Below are 17,606 nucleotides of genomic sequence, written 5' to 3'. Positions count from 1 at the left end.
AGATTGAAAAGAAGTCCTCAAAAATGTACATGGACACCATGTTCATGGCAGCATGATTCACGATGGCTGAAAGGGGGAAACAACCCAAATGTGCATTAATGTATGAATGAATAAACCGGTCATGGGATATGCATACTGTAAGATAAATTCTAGCCAAAATAAGCAGGCAACGATAGGCAACAAAGGGCCAGGAAGTTTATTTGGGTGCAATTCCCGGGTGATGTTCCTGTTGTGCCCCGTTTCCTCGAGTCCCCTGTGTGGAGCCGCAGTCACCAGCCTCAGTCGCGAGATGTAAGAGCAAAATAGGTCTTTATTGTTAGTTCGAACTAGGGTCCCACTGGCCCATCAAAACACAGGACTCAGTCTGAGACCCTGAACAAAGTTCCCTTTTTGCTTTTATACTGTAGCAAAAAACAGGTAGGGGCTTTCCAAGGGGGGTGGTTTATTGTGACCTTAGCTGATTGGCTGAGGAGGGTTGCTGGGCAAGGTTTCTGTGGGAATGGGCATGGCTTAAGCGGGAAACTCAAAATGGGGGCACAAAACAAAATGGAGGGACATAGTTATTCAAAATGGAAGACACAAAATGGAGGCAGGGATCATGTAGGGGATACAGCTATTCAAGATGGCGGACACAAAATGGAGGCAGGGTCCCACATTCTCAGGTCTGGCTATCACAGGCCAGGGAAGTCACACCCGGTCAGGGAGGTGGGGGCCTTATAGGGGGATAGGAGGGGGAGGAGTGGGTGAGCTATCCTAGGGGGCATGGAGAGGTATGATTGGCTAAAGGTGACATAATAGACAACTAGAAACTTTTTTCCTTCCAAGAGGGCGGAGGCTGACATCTGGGTCTTAGTTGGCACATCAGAAGGATGGAATTCAGTAAGAGCTGTCCCCTTTCCATATAAGCACGGACCTTGGGATCTGGTCTGTTCTCCTTCTATGGTATCTCTCTGTTCTGTTTGCATGTCCTTGTTTTTCCTTCCTCCAGCCTAACACATACAATGGGATATTATTCAACCACAAAAAGGAATCCAGTAGTGATACATGCCACAACATGGATGGACAGAACATGGATAAGTTTTGCTAAGTGAGAAAAGCCAGACACAAAAGGCCACATACAGTATGGTTCCTTTTAGATGAAATATCCAGAATAGGTAAAACCAGAGAGACAGAAAAGCTGGTTGAGAGTTGCCACAGCTGAGGGGAGATGGAATGGAGAATGGGTGCATAGTGGGTATGGCGTTTTCATTTGGGGGATGAAAACATTTTAGAACTATATAGAGGTGGTCATGGCACAGCATTGTGAATACGCTACATGCCACTGAGTTGCTCATTTTAAAGTGTTCAGATAACAATTTTATGTTATGTGAATTTCATGTCAATTAAAAAAAGCTACATAACCTTATTGTGCGGTATCATTCTGGGTCAGTGAGTGCAGTGGCCCACTAACCTGATGAGGAGACCCTACAGTAAGGCGAAGTTACAGCCTTATTTTCTTGCTCTTCCTTTTTTTATTTTTTGACTGTTTCATTCTGTTTTTCTATTTAATTCCACTCCAAGAAGTGGAGTAGTACAGTTCTCTTTAAAGAATGGAGGAAGGGGTGTGTTTATTAGCATCTTTTGAAAATGTTCTGGGCCCTTTACCTTGAGTAGTAACTAAATATAACAAGTCTAAAGTTTGGCATGGTTATAAAAGAACAATCCTTTTATATTAGGATCTTTACAGTGAAGGAACTGTTCTGTATCCTGTCTGGGGTGGTGGATACCCAAACTTATGTGATAAAAATTTGCATAAAACTAAATATACACATACATCTATATGAATAAAATGGGAAATCTGAATAAATAAAGTCTATGGAATATACCAATGTCAGTATCTTGACTGTGATATTGCACTATAGTTTTCTAAGGTGTTACCTTTGGGAGAAACTGGGTAAAGAGTATCTGGAATCTCTCTGTGTTATGTCTAATAACTGCATGTGATTTTTCAAATCTCTCAAAATTTAAAGTTTGATAAAAAAGACATCTCTTCCAGTGCCATCTGTGCCCATCTGTCAATGGCCAGCCTGGTTCTAGATTCTCAGATCTAGGGAATATAGCAGTGTCCAGTACACCAACAAGAAGACTAGCCTGGGGAAGAGACCTGCTCAGGACTGAGATGCAGGCTTGGAGCTATTTGACCAAGGGATTCAGTGGTCCGAGAACATGGTCGGAATTAGAGGTGGGGTCACAGGCTCCATGTGGTCATGGTCTCTTGGCTCCAGGAAACCTATATGGGGAAGGGCATAGTATATGGCCCAGGTCTAAGGATAAATCAGATATCTCAACAAGGTTTGCATAAAAAATACCAGTCACCCACTCCCTTTTCTCCATTTGCTCCCTCTCCAAAGGTAACTTTTTTCCCTTCTTGTGGTAGGCAGAATTCTAAGATGACCATTGTGATAATTCTTTTTTTTTCTTTTTATTGAAATGTAATTGACAGATATTAGTTTCAGGTATACAACATGTGAGCATTGATAAAGGGAAGCCTTTCTGACATGGAGTTGGAAGGTCTGCAGAGGAAGCTCCCATGTCCTACCACTCCTGGTCAATTGCAGCCCCCACTGGAAGGAAGAAGAGACAGACATCCTACAACCCATACTATTTGGCTACTTTACCCCGCAGCAGAAAGGAAGAACTTCTGATTCCTCCAGGAATAGCCAGGCAACAGCCCAGCCAATGAGAGGCTGTGAGAACTCAGCCAATGAGCAGCCACAACAAATGAGACTCCAAGTTTCCTCCAATGGCTTTTTCGCTTAGAACAGTCCCCCAGCCTTGCCTCTTTCTTCTTAAAAAAGCCTACCCTTCTTTGTTCTCCAGAGATGCTTGTGGTTTTGCGGTAGCTTGCTTGTCCAGAACTGCAGTTCTCTGCTCTTCCTGAATAAACCCAGTTTGCTGGTAAAATAACTGACAGCTTTATTTTTAAGGTTAGTAAATGATAACAATTCAATATTTGTATATATTATGAAATGACCACAATAAGTCTAGCTAACATCTGTCACCGTACGTAGTTACAGAACTTTTTTCTTGAGATAAGAACTTTTAAAATTTACTCTATTAGCAACGTTCAAACATGCAATACAGTATTACTAACTTTAGCCACGGTGTTGAACATTACATCCCCACGACTTCTTTTATAACTGGAAGTTTGTACCTGTTGACCATCTTCATGCATTTCACCCACCCCACTCCCAGCCTCCACCTCTGGCAACCACAAATCTGTTCTCTGTATCTATGAGCTTGGTTGATTTTGCGTGTGGGTTTACTTCATGCGTCAACGCAACCAGGCCACACAGTGCCCAGATATTTGGACAAATGTTATTCTGAGTGTTTCTATGAGAGTTTCTGGTTGAGGTGAACATTCAAAGCAGTAGCCTGAGCAAAGCAGATTGTCTTCCCAATGTGGGGGGCCTCATCCAGTCAGTTGAAGGGCTGACCCTCCTGTGAGTAAGAGGGAACACCTCCTGCCTGACTGCCTTGGAGCTGGGTTGTTTTTATTCTGCCTTTGGACCCAGACTGAAACATCAGCTCTTCCAGGGTCTCAGGCCTGTTGGCTTTCGGACTGGAACCACACCGCTGGCACTCCTGAGTCTGCAGCTTGCCAACTCACTCTGCCAGTCTTGGATTTGTCAGCCTCCATAATCATATGAGCCACTCCTTATAATAAATATATTTTTATATTTTTTATTGGTTCCATTTCTCTGAGGAACCATGACTAATACAACCACAATAACCCCTGTCCTTAGAAGTCCCCTCTCCTTTGAGTGTGGATAGAAACTGTGAGTGTGGTATCACTCCATGATTGTGTTACAGTGTATGGCAAAAGGGACGTTATTCTGGGTGGGCCTGGCATCATCAGGTGATCCCTCTGAAAGCAGACTTTTCTCTGCCTGATTGCAGAAGAGGAAATCGGAAGGACCTGCTCTAGCCGGCCTGGAAGAAAGCAAACATCCGTGTGCAACTGCCTGTGGGGGCCATTTGGCAAGTTACTGCTGGTGGCATCTAGTAGCTGAGAGCAGTCTCCATTGGACAGCTAGCAAGAAAACGAGGTCCACAGTTGAACAATGGCTAAGAACCTGAGTGAGTATGGAAGAGAACCCCAAGCCTCCAACAAGAGCAGCCCTGGCTGACATCTTGATTTCAGACACGTGAAGCCTGCAGCAGAGAATCCAGTTAAACTAAGACTAGACCTGCATGGTTTGTGGGTTTGGTTCAGTTTGGTTTTTTCAGAAACAGAGTTTGATTCCACATATACAGCATCATAATTTCTGGAGATTCCTCCCCATGCCAACCTCTCTCCCCCCACCCCCCTCCACAGCTCTAACTACTGACAACCACTAATCTATTCTCTGTTTCTATAATTTTGTCATTTTAAGAGTGTTATATAAATAGGATCATGCAAAATGTAATCTCTTGGGACTGGCTTTTACTTTTCTATATGGCATAGAAGTTCTGTGAAGTTCATCCAAGTTGTATGTATTAATCGTTCATTCCACTTACTGGGGAAGATGTGGAGAAACCGAATCAATCATACAATTCTGGTGGGAATGTAAAATGGTACAGCCAATCTGGAAACAGTTTGGCAATTTCTTATAAAACAAAACATATAATTTCCTTATGACCCAGCAAATTCACTCTTTGGCAATCATCCCAGAGAAATGAAAACTTATGTTGACACAAAAACTGTTCATCAACGTCTATAGTAGTTTCATTTGTAATATCCCAAAGCTGAAAACAACCAGTTCTTCAGTGGGTAAATTGTTTAGCAAACTGGGGTACATCCACATCATAGAATTCTACTCAGCAATAAAGGGGAATGAAGCTTGGAGGTCAATATTGCAACCTGGCACCAAAACCAGGTAAGGGTAGGACATGAAAAAAATTGAGAAGTGCTCCTTTTTTTCTGTTTTCTGCAAAAATTGCACAAAATTCATGTTAATTCTTTTATTTTGGTAGAAGTCTCCAGTGAAGCCATCTGGGCTTGGAGATTTCTTGGTGTTCATTATGGCATGATCCTCTTTGCCACTGCCACTCAGCACCTGGCATCTCTTCCCACCTGGTGGGAAGGGAAGCCCAGGCTGCCTGTGTTCAGCAGGGCTCTGGATTGGCCCCCCTTGCCATGGCGGGGTCTGCCTTGTGGTGTTAGAATGACTACTTATTCGTTCCAGCGAGGAATGAGCCTACATGGACCCCCTTCAGTTGTTATGTTGGGATGGCTGGGTTGCCTTCATCTGTTGGATGGGGGTGTGAGAAGCCAGCCTCGTGCTGATCCTTTTGTCCTGGGTCTGTAGCTGGTTCATCTCATCTTACCATCTTTCTTCTGGAAGGTTCTCCTTTGGTTGCTTCTTGTGTTGTTTCGAGGGTTGTAGTGGGGACAAGCAAGGAGATCAAGTCTGTCATCTTGTTTGGAACTGAGGTGTCCTTTTGCACTCTGAAGAGTGGCACAGAGCCACCCATGGGTGTGGAGGAAAATGGAACTGACCTAGGGCCAGAGGCTGAGGCTTGGTTTTTCTACACCATCATTTGTGGCATACAATTGGAGGAGGAGTTGAAAATTCATGTCAGGTTTTCTAGGTAGTTGTTTATTTCTTTTTTATTATGATAAAATATTGTTGGCTCACAACCTCAGGAGTTCCCTGGGTGAAATCTGAAACTAGGCCCTGTACACAGAGGGCAGGGAGTGACTGCAGAAAGAGGGGGCCACTCCAGACCTGTAGGTGGCAGGTTAAAAAGCAGAGAACCTACATATGAGGTGTAAATGGGTGGCTGCAAGATGAATAGATCTCTACACTGCCGCCAAAATCCTCAAAGTTTATAAAGGATCTTTAACTGGCTTCAGTCATGAATTTAGTCCAGATGGTTTCAGTGACACCTTACAAGGTATGTCCTTGAGACAGCTCCTAGTATAGGAACAGAGGGCAGAGCATGCATCCCAAGGATAGGGTAAGGCGTGAGGCGTCTCTGATTGTGCAGGTTCAGCCCAAGGGACAACTGGTGGTCACATCCTCTCAAAGACTTCTTCCAACAAATATGCATAACATAAAATTTACCAATCTCAACCGTTTTTAGTGTACTGCTCAGTGGTATTAAATATATTCATAATGCTGTGCAACTATTACCACCAACCATCTCCATAACTTTTTACTGTGAAAAACAAGCTCTGTACCCATTAAATCATAACTCCCCAATTTCTCACCCCAGCCCCTGGTAACCACCATTCCACTTTCTGTCTCTATGAATCTGACTGCTCTAGGTACCTCATATAAATGGAATGGTACTGAATCTGTCTTTTTGTGACCGACTTATTTCATTTAGCATAATACCCTCAAGGTTTATCCATGTTGTAGCATGAATCAGAATTCCTTCCTTTTTAAGCTGAATGATATTTCTAGGTCATTTTGAAGATATATTTGTTAAGGCTGGAGGAGAGAATGCATATTTTAAGGAGCTCATTCACTTGATTTGTGGCTTTTAAATATTTACAACCATAGTTCACGGGCTTCCATTTCTATTTTTGCCCCAGCTGGGTATGTAAAATAAATCATTAAAAATGAAAATAAAATAAAAATACTTTCTTTAAAAGAAAGAAAAACATCTTTCTTGTCTCTCTATTCAGTGAGTAGATTAGGAAAAGCAGACTTTTATTTTATTTTATTTCTTCTTTGCATGTTTTACGGTAGGTCTGAGGAAGAAGACAGGGTGTTCACTGGGGAATGAGGTCTGGTGTCAGTCCAGGGCTGGTCCAGCTTCCTCTGCAGCAAGGTCTTCCCACCAAGCTCTTAACTTATGTAGGATGATACTAAAAAGGGCATAGCTGGTTTAAAGAAAAATATGAAGTAAATGGCAGAAACAGTACTTCTCAGGAAAAGATGAAAATTGCAAAGATGGTTTACATTTGACTGAAGTTTGGATTCATGGATAGGTGCCCTTCAGGGTCATCCTCTCTAAGGAGGAATCCTTGTGCTTGGAAGCAGACCATTCCTGGTGACAACAGTGGTAATAGCAATTTCGTGGCAGTGCATTGGGCATTAACAATTTACAAAAAATTTCAAATATATTGTGTGATTTTGCTCAAAGAAGCTGAAAAAAAGTATGTGTAATTATTTCCGTTTTATATATTAGAAAACGGGGGCTCAGAGAGGGGATATTTGGACCAGGGTTGACTGTGGCAGGATTGGGGGCTGCGTCTCCCTCATTCCCACTTTGACCCTAATCTCCTCCTTCTCTGTGTTCTGCCTTGGCTCCCCAGAAGCACCATGGGTGGGGTCTCCCTTTGGTAACTTTGGGAGTTTCTGGTAGATGGAGCCTTTGGGGAAGTTGGCATCTCAGCCGGAGTTTTCTAAGTGTCACTCTTCATCAGGAGAGCAGGCTGATCCCTATTTTGGGGAACTGCCCTCTGAAACAGCCCTCTGAACTGACTTGGCAACTGTCAAGTGATGACTCTATAGAACAAATAAACCCATTTTGCCTCTCTTGAGCAAACCTCACTGGCATGCAATGTCTGGGGTGCTGGGCAGGCCTCAACTAGTTAACATCCAGAAGATGGAGCAAACCTGCCCACTGAGCTGGGAGGATGCCAGCAGGAGCATCCGGCAGGTACAATAGGAGGTCTCCATAGCCCTGTCTTTGGTTCCCTTCTCTCACTCTCAACTACTGCAGATGAATATGTGTAAAACAACAAATCAAAAGTGAATTAAAAAAAAGTCAAACTCATAGAAACAGAAAAGTGCTTTTTGGCAAGGGGCTGGGGGTGAGGGCAGTAGGGAGAGATTGGTAAAAGGGTACAGGCTTTCAGCTAGAAGATGAAAAAAGTCTGAGGATCTAATGTAAAACGTGGTGACAACAGTTGGCAACACTGTACTGTATAATTGAAATTTGCTCAGTAGAACTTAAATGTTCTCTCTCACACACAAAGATAAATATATGAGGTGATGGATGTGTTAACCAGTTGGGGGGAATTCTTTCACAATGTGTATGTATATCAACTTGTCATGATGTGCATTCTAAATATCTTACAATTTTATTTGTCAGCAATACTTCACTAAAATTGTCTAAAGTTAAAATAGAAGTTCCTTCAGTACCTGGCTGTTAGTGTGTGCTCAATAAATATTTATGGCATGGCTGGGTGATTAAATGAACCACTATGCAAAAAAAAAAAAAAAGGAAGTTCCTTCATTCTACTACCACTAAAACCCCACCCTGCAGAAACCCCCATGCTAAGTCTTAAAATAGATTTTTAAGCTTCTCTTATGCTCTGAGCATTCACTTTGAGTGATCTCACCCACATCATGCCTTTGAATATCACATATAGCCTGATGTCTTCCTGAATTCCAAATGCTGATAACCAGTGTCTACTAGAAACTCCACCAGGGTGTCCCTTAGGCACTAAAAACACATATTCAAAACCAGTGCTTTTATCTCCCTCCAATTTGCTCTGAAGCCTTCATTTCCCACCTTCTAACCTCACCTCTTCCCCCAAGGAAGCCGGGAGCTCCCTCTCCTCTGCTCCTTTTGGCCCTCAGCTCCTGCTTCCAGGTGCCAAGGCCTGTTTATTGTGTTCTTATTTTACATAAGGAATTCTAAATGTTGTATGAAGTCAAGTGCACTGATCTTTTCCTTTTGGCTACATTTTCTTGAGTCTAGATGTTTCTTGGAGGTGAAGGAGGCAAGGCAGTCTAGAAGCTTGGGTGCTAGAGATACTTAGGGTGGCGGTGGTCACCCACATGGAGGAGCCTGGGCAAGTGTCTCGGGAGACACGTTGGAGGCAGTGATGAGGGAACCTTAGATTGGCTTTCCCTGAAAGCAGAACTTAAGACAAGGTGTTGGGTGCATGTAGTGGATGTAGGAAGTGATCCAAGGAGGCAGAAATGCGGGGGAACTAAGAGGGACACAGAATGTCAATAAAGTATGTGTTAATGTTAGTAAGTGTCCCACCCAAAATTCATGTTGAATTGCTAACCTCTGATATGATTGTATTAGGAGTAGGGACCTCAGGGAGGTGTTTAGGTTTTGAGGAAGGAGCCCTCATGAGTGGGATTAGTGTTCTGAGAAAAGTGACCCAAGAGAGCTCCCTTGTCCTTGCATCATGTGAGGATGCAGCAAGAAGTCAATAGTTTGCAACCCAGAAGAGGGTCCTTACCAGAAACTGAACATACTGGTCCTCTGATCTCAGACTTCCAGGCTTCAGGAATGTTTATAAGTTATCCAGAATATGGTACTTTGTCATAGCAGCCTGAGCAGACTAAGCAATTCCTATGGGCAACTGACATTTAATCTTGCTGGGTACTCTCTGAAGAACTGTATGGAATATTCCTTAGAATTGCCTTAGAACTGCCTCTGCAAAGATGGTAGGGCTCACTCCAGTCTCTACTGGTAGTGGGTCACCTCCAGAGGTGTAAACTTCCTCACCTTTCTGGAATGTGCCTGCACATGGCTGAGCAGCCTCCTGAAGCTTATCTGAAAGCAAAATAGAGACATTCCATGGTTATACACTTGCTATGGGACCCTGGCAATAATGCATGGGGTGCTCTACCCCACTGTGATGAGAGGAAGGCACAATCCAGGAGTGTCTACCTTAAGAATTGGTGTGAAACCAGCTCCTGGTCTCAATCCCACCAAATCATGGAATTTCCCCAATTACTTCATATGTATTAAAATCCCATTAATTGATTTGAAGAAAGGATTTTGCAGATAAAATCATTTCAAAGACATTTCTTTTTATAGTTTGACTTCAATTTTAGCATCAGTAGTAAGATTGACTGTGTGATCCTCCTCCCCAATATTTGAATGGATGTATAGCACAATTCCCTGGCAGGTGCCTGAAATTGCAGTAGTAGACTCTCGATCATTCATGTGACTCACACTGAATCTGTTAAGACACAAGTGCCCCTGAGAGTACCTCCCTGAGCTGCTGTCAGCCATACAACTTTTCATCTTACTATGATTGTTGGGGTCTCCTAAAATGTTTCTGAAATGGAGAAAGTACCTGTAGACCCCAGTGTCTTGCCTGAGGGTTTCACCCACAGGCAAGTTCACTATGGATTCAGTGAGACTAAGAAATGATAATGGAACATTCTTGGGGTAAAAGGGTTTATACTCAGCTTTATTCTCCCAGTGATAGGTCGAGCACAAGAATCATGTCTGCATCCAGCAGTCTGCAGGTCTGTAATCCACCTCCATCTCTGCCTCCACTCAGAGCACTGGGCAGAGCTTTTTCACAGCTGTCTCTGGCCTTCTGTCCTTGGTGCTGCCACCACTCCAGCCTCTGTTCTGCTCTCCTGTAGCCTTGCAGCCCTGCCACTGTGGCATGCCCAGAGCACTGGGCAGAGCTCTTTATATAGAGTCAACAGCCTATGTATTGCCCACAGGTGTGCAGTGAACTAGTCAACCACAGCCAGGTGAGAATCCTGGCCGCAGGAACTCTCATTTTATCCACAGATGGTTACCTGGGAGAGAGTTGCTGGTCAGTCACAGAGTACTGGCCCAAGGGAGGGGTGGAGAGGAAACAACCATGCTCTCCTTTCCCTGTGTTCCTGGTACATAATTGGTCAGGGGTCCGCCAGTCACCAGAGACCCACCCACAGAGTTCTTTCTAGTGCCAGGGGCAGGGAAGTAGGGCTCACAGCTGGAAAGAGCAGGGAGCAAGGAGAGACTGAGATCTACTTCTGTGAGAATGAACCCCCTTTTAAACCCCCAACTTCTTGTCCTTGCCTTAATTCAGTCTCAGCGAATTCATAAGGAACTTGACCCAGGGAGGGAATCTTCTCCTCCTAGAGCAACACTATATAAAGAGCTCTTCCCAGTGCAGAGATGGAGGTAGATTATGGACCTGCAGACTGCAGAATGCTGATCTGATTCTAGTTCTCAATCTACTGCTGGGAGAATAAAGCCAGGTATAAATCCTTTTACCCCAAGAGTTTGTCTTTTCTAGGTCTCACTGAATCCATAGTGAACTTGCCTGCAGATGAAATCTTCAGACAAGACACAAGTCTCCTGATTTTTAAATGTTAGCAATGTATTCAAACACTTTTAAAACAAAATATAGGCTAAGTTAAGTCCTCCATGGGCCTACTATATTCACCAAAGATTATTAAACATTAGTGTTCAGGAGAAGCTTCTGAACTAAAGATAAATATATGTATTTCTGGACTTTGTCTGCAGAGACCCTGCACCAGGAACTTGCTTTATTTTGTCTCTTATAGGAATTTTTGTCTTAAAGTCTATTTTGTTGAATATTAGTATAGTCACTCCAGCTCTCTTTTAGAATTGTTTGCATGGTATGTATTTTTCCTTCCTTTTACTTTCAATGTATTTCTGTCTTTAAAACTAAAGTGTGTCTTTTGTAGATATCATACAGTTTGGTCATGTTCTTTTTGTGCATTTTTTTTTAATCCAGTCTACCAACATCTGCCTTTCAATTGGAAAGCTTAACCCATTTACATTTAATGTAGCTACCATTAAGACAGTATTTATGTCTGCCATTTTGCTATTTGTTTTCTGTCTTATGTCTTTGTCCCTCTTTTGTGTTACATAGGTATTTTCTATTGTACCATTTTAATTCCCTTATTGTTTCTTTCACTATAATTTTTAAGTTATTTTCTTTGTTATTTGATTGCCCTGGGGTTGCAATTAGCAACTTAAAACAATTTAGTTTGGATTAATACTAGCTTAATGTGAATTGCATATAGAAGCTCTACTCCAGTAAGACTCCATTTCCTCCCAATCCTTTGTTTAATTATTGTCATACAAATGATATCTTACACATTATAAAAACATCAACATAGTTTTATAATTATTGTTGTCTTATGCTGCTGTTTTTTCAAAAATTATTTGTTTTTAAAAATTATGGTAAAATATACATAATATAAAACTTACCATTTTGGACACTAACAAATGGAAATTCATCCCATGCTCTTGGGTAGGAAGAATTAATATTGTCAAAATGGCCATCCTGCCTAAAGCAATCTACAGATTCAATGCAATCTCTATCAAAATACCAACAGCATTCTTTCATGAACTGGAACAAATAGTTCTAAAATTCATATGGAACCACAAAAGACCCCAAATAGCCAAAGCAATCCTGAGAAGGAAGAATAAAGCAGGGGGATCTCGCTTCCCAACTTCAAGCTCTACTACAAAGACACAGTAGCCAAGACAATTTGGTACTGGCACAAGAACAGACACATAGACCAGTGGAACAGAATAGAGAGTCCAGATATTAACCCAACATATACGGTCAATTAATATATGATAAAGGAGCCATGGATATGCAATGGAGAAATGACAGTCTCTCCAATAGCTGGTGTTGGCAAAACTGGACAGCTACATGTAAGAGAATGAAACTGGATCATTGTCTAACCCCATACACAAAAGCAAATTCAAAATGGATCAAAAACCTGAATGTAAGTCATGAAACCATAAAACTCTTAGAAAAAAACATAGGCAAAAGTCTCTTGGACATAAACATGAGCAACTTCTTCATGCACATATCCTCCCAGGCAAGGGAAACAAAAGCAAAGATGAATAAGTGGGACTATATCAAGCTGAAAAGCTTCTGTACAGCAAAGGACATCATCAATAGAACAAAAAGACATCCTATAGTATGGGAGAATATATTATAAATGGCATATCTGATAAAGGATTGACACCCAAAATATATAAAGAGCTCAAGCACCTCAACAAACAAAAAGCAAATAATCCAATTAAAAAATGGTCAGAGGAGCTGAACAGACAGTTCTCCAAAGAAGAAATTCAGATGGCCAACAGATACATGAAAAGATGCTCCACATCACTAATCATCAGAGAAATGCAAAGTAAAACCACAATGAGATATCACCTCACACCAGTAAGGATGGCCACCATCCAAAAGACAAACAACAACAAATGTTGGCAAGGATGTGGAGAAAGGGGAACCCTCCTGCACTGCTGGTGGAAATGTAAATTAGTTTAACCATTGTGGAAAGCAGTATGGAGGTTCCTCAAAATGCTCAAAATAGACTTACCAGTTGACCCAGGAATTCCACTCCTAGGAATTTACCCTAAGAATGCAGCACTCCAGTTTGAAAGACATATGCACCCTTATGTTTATTGCAGCACTATTTACAATAGCCAAGAAATGGAAGCAACCTAAGTGTCCATCAGTAGATGAATGGATAAAGAAGATGTGGTACATAACACAATGGAATATTATTCAGCCATAAGAAGAAAACAAATCCTACCATTTGCAACAACATGGATGGAGCTAGAGGGTATTATGCTCAGTGAAATAAGCCAGGCAGAGAAAAACAAGTATCAAATGATTTCACTCATCTGTGAAGTATAAGAACAAAGAAAAAAACTGAAGGAGCAAAACAGCAACAGAATCACGGAACCCAAGAATGGACTAACAGTTACCAAAGGGAAAGGGGCTGCGGAGGATGGGTGGGAAGGGAGGGACAAAGGGGGGCAAAGAGGCATTACGATTAGCATTCATAATGTAGGGGGTGGGAGCACGGGGAGGGCTGTACAACACAGAGAAGACACGTAGTGATCAATAGCATCTTACTACGCTGATGGACAGTGACTGTAATGGGGTATGTCGAGGGGAACTTCATGATGGGGGGAGTCTAGTAACCATAGTGTTGCTCCTGTAATTGTAGATTAATGATACAATAATAAAAACTTACCACTTTAACTATTTTTAAGTGTACAGATCAGTGGATGGCAAGCTGGGTCCTTAACATCAGAAGGAAAGTCATGGGCAGGGGATGAGTATCTAAAGTTCAGGTACAAGGGAAAGTACTGTCAGATACCAGACTGGGACATGTGACAGGTAAGACCAAGAGAACTTTGGTGTCTGATGCACATCTATGTTCCACCCCACTCCCTGTTCCCCTCCCATGCTGGATGAATACAAGCAGGTGTAACAAGCTTCCCAGGTGATTTTAATAAATCCTTTGGGGTGCTGGTTCTGTCTTGACTGCACATTGAAATCACTGGTTTCCTAAGTCTGGGGTTTGCTAGTTGCTAAATTCTGGAGGCTGGTTCTGGTCTAGGTCTCCCAACTTTGGTTATCATTAAGATTGCAGCAGGCTGTCCCCAGCCCTCAGCAGCCTTGGGTCCTTCCTTAATATCCAGGCCAGAGCTCTCTATCCTTGTGATTTCTGCAGAGAAGGGGGCCTCTGTTCTACTACAGGAAAACTGTTAGACCTCTGAACTAAGCCTCAGCATAGGTCTTTCCTAGTCTGGTGCTGAGGACTCAGCCCTGATTAGACCACGCCTGACCGAAGGAGAAATCACATCTTTCTTTAAGGATTCTTCCCAACTATCTCCAGGCAGAATGACTGTGTCCTTCCTAGTATCCTCAAACCCTGGTGCTGTGGGGTAGGGGATGGGAGGACCTCCTTGACTAAGATAATGCTTGGACCAGTGCTTGACCCTGGCAATAATAATTAAAGTTGACCTATGCTGAATACTTAATCTCTACCAGGCACTTTTCTAAGAACGCAACATGATTAAGTCTCTGATCATTACAACTCCATGTAGTGGGCACCATTATTATCTGTATTCGACACATGAAGAAACCAAGGCACAGAGTTTAAGTAATTTGCCCAAAGTCATACAGTCATCTGAGAGTCAGAGCCAGGATCCCCAGGCAGTATGGTAAAATAAGTAATATGATCTATATTTCTGTGTCCAGGTACTGTTAGCTACTTGACATTCATTTTCACACTTTGCTTTGCAGATGAGAAGTTGAGACTCAAAGAGAAGAAAATGGAGCTGAACCGGATTTGCTTGTCCTGATGCCCCTCTAAACGGGGGCTCCTGTGTTGGCGGGATTCAAGTATCTTCAGGGGACTGCCTCTATCAGATGCATCTGGATGCCATAAAAATGCATATGCCTTGCGATTCTGAGCCAGCAAGGTTGGCAGTGGGTTGTGAGAATCTGCGTTTTACCAAGTATTCCTAGCTGATCCTCATTTACACACAAGGGAGCCCATTAGAGCACACCCTACCAGTCATCTTAGATAAAAATCACTTGAGCATGTGTTTCTTTTCCTCTTTAACAGTTAAAAATGCTTTTGCTGCAAGTAATAGTAAATTCTATTACTATACTAATTCAACAGTAAATTCTAAGAAAATTTATTGTTTACTTAATAAAATGCCCAGAATTAGACAGTCTCCAGAGGGGTGTAGCAGTTCAGCAGTCCCATCAAGCACCTAGTTCTTTTAAACTTTCTCTTACACTATCCTTGCCTGTTGGCTTTCCTTCCTCATGCTTGTTGCTTCGTAGTTGCAAGATGGCTGCCTCAGATCCAGACATCTTGCTCAAAGTCCCCAGACTGTGTTGGAGCAAGAGGATAGTCTCATGGCTCAGGTCCAGTCAGGCACATGTTCTCACCTGGAATTTTTAATCGGGAGCTGATGGCAAGAAGAAGTGGGGACAATGAGGGCTTCATTCTGGGGGACAATGGGCTTTGGGCCGGCACACCTACAGCAGGCCTCTCCGTGTGGCCTGGGCTTCCTCACAACATAGAGGCCTGATCCCAAGGGTAAGCGTCCTGAGAGAGAGCCAGGCAGAAGCCATGGTCTCTTTCATGATTTATCAGAAGTCACTTGTCATTACTTCCACTGTATTCTGTTCATCAAGGCAGTCTCAAAGGACATTCCTCTAAGGAGGGAGGAATTGGACTTGGCCTTTTGACTGAATCTGGAAGAGCATATCGAAATGCAACTAGTATTGTGGCCATTTTTGAAAATATGCTCTGCCACAGCCTCCCCCACCCTTACCCACCCCCTCCCACTGCACCACCAAATTCAAATCAACACTGGTCAGCCAGGGTCAGGCTTTCCAGTCTTTATCACCTGTCTTATCACATTCCTCTTTGACAACACATCTTCCTTCTCATGCCTCCCTCTGCCAGGGTCCAACCGCCCTGTCCACCACTGGATGGTGAGTAAGTCCTAATGAGACAGGGACCATGGGTATAGTCAGAGTAGGGTGAGGGCCTCTGGAAAAAGCAAGGCAGGGTATTTACAGTCAGAGCAGTGTAACTACACGCAAGAAAGCCCCCCTACCAAAACTCTGTGTTAAACATTAAGCTCTAGGGTCATTCTTCAGTGAGATCGGTTAATATTCCCCAGATAAAGAAGAGTAGCGCATGTTTTTATGATGCTAATCATTTGTAATCATGTGTAAGATTCACTTTAGCATGCTAAAAGGCCCAGGCCTATGTGCTGTCTTTCCTCCTTCAGATCTGATGAGGTGATTTTGCAAACTGGTCAACTAATTGGCCATGCAGACCCAGCTGTAAACAACATAATAAAAAGCAGGAAGGATTCCACCTTAAAGATAAGATTGCATTTTAATAGCCAGGAAGTTTAAGAAGTAAGATTCTTAACTTACTCTTTATCAAACAGACAATACCTCAGTCCACCTTGGGGGCTGGGCAGGTGGACTTTTGATATGCTTCTAGACCAAGATGCCAGTATCCCAGGAGAAATCAGAGCAGTAAATTTCTTGTGTTAAGTTCATTTTTAATATTCAGGGACTACTTAACAAGTCCACACCCCTAAGCCTTTTATCCAGTTACCAAAAATCCTCAACTGCCTATAAAACCCCTAGACAACGCACCACTACGGGCTCTCTTGTCTCCTCCTGGCGTGAGCAAGGAGCTCTGTCCTCTCACTGTATCTCTAAATAAAAGCCTCTCCCTGGCTCTCCTACCTTGACCGTTTGCTAACTTCATTCTTCGACTCCACAGACAAGAACCCCGGCATCACTAGCAGCATTCATCTGAGAAGTCCTCCCTGACTGCCCCAGTCTTCCAGCCGAATCTCAAGTCTTGTTTTCCCTCTGGAATCTGCCTCTCCTTTCAGGACTGGTGTGGGGCTCTAAGCACCTGGGAGCTCCACTGAAGAAGACGCTTCCTGGGCCTAGGCCAGGGTCCCAGCACAGTGGTTAGGGGGTTAGACACGGAGAGGTGGCTGATTGGGTGAGGGCAGATTGAGCCTGGAGGGGGAGCTAAAGAGCTTCCTGCTTCACAGCCCCCAGGGGTCAGCTAGTGGAGGGAGAGGGAATCCCCGAATTGCTCGAGCTAATAGATGGTGGTGCCCACTGCATGCCTCCTTTCTTCACACCCCACCTTCAGTCCCTTGGGATGTCTGGTGGGCTCTGCCTTCTCCAACACTTCTCACCCCATCCTTGCTACCACCTTGGCCTGTCATCTCTTACCTGGATGGTTTTAATAACCTCTTCACTGGACTCCCTGCAACAGCAGAGGGTTTCTTTTAAAACACAGGTCAGATCCTGTCTCTTCTCTGCTCAAAATCCTCTTGGGCTCCCCATCTCATTCAGAATAGAAGAAAAAGTCCTTACAGTGGTCTACAAGGCCCTGTGGGATCTTTGCCCCCTCCAGCCTCCTCTCTGCCTTCACTGGGGTTCCTCTGGCCCTCATAGCCCCACGGGGAGCACTGCTTCCTGTATGCTCTGCGTACATACCAGGGATACTCCCACTAAAGGGCTTTGCCCCACTGTTCCTGGAACTCACTCCTTTAGGTCTTCACATGACTCTTCCTTATAGTTCATG

General features: G+C 43.3%; 1 long non-coding RNA gene across 1 annotated transcript; it reads left to right on the top strand.

Moving 5' to 3' along the window:
- Positions 1-2,570: 2,570 nt before the first annotated feature.
- Positions 2,571-16,775, top strand: LOC118972258 (uncharacterized). Its single transcript, XR_005061109.2, has 3 exons — positions 2,571-2,966; positions 3,940-4,119; positions 14,762-16,775. It is a non-coding gene; the product is annotated as an uncharacterized lncRNA (long non-coding RNA).
- The last annotated feature ends 831 nt before the right edge of the window (positions 16,776-17,606 follow it).

The sequence above is a fragment of the Manis javanica genome, chromosome 5 (assembly GCF_040802235.1).
Source record: "Manis javanica isolate MJ-LG chromosome 5, MJ_LKY, whole genome shotgun sequence".
NCBI classification, from domain to species: Eukaryota; Metazoa; Chordata; class Mammalia; order Pholidota; family Manidae; genus Manis; species Manis javanica.
This window is presented reverse-complemented; position numbering and strand designations above follow the sequence as displayed.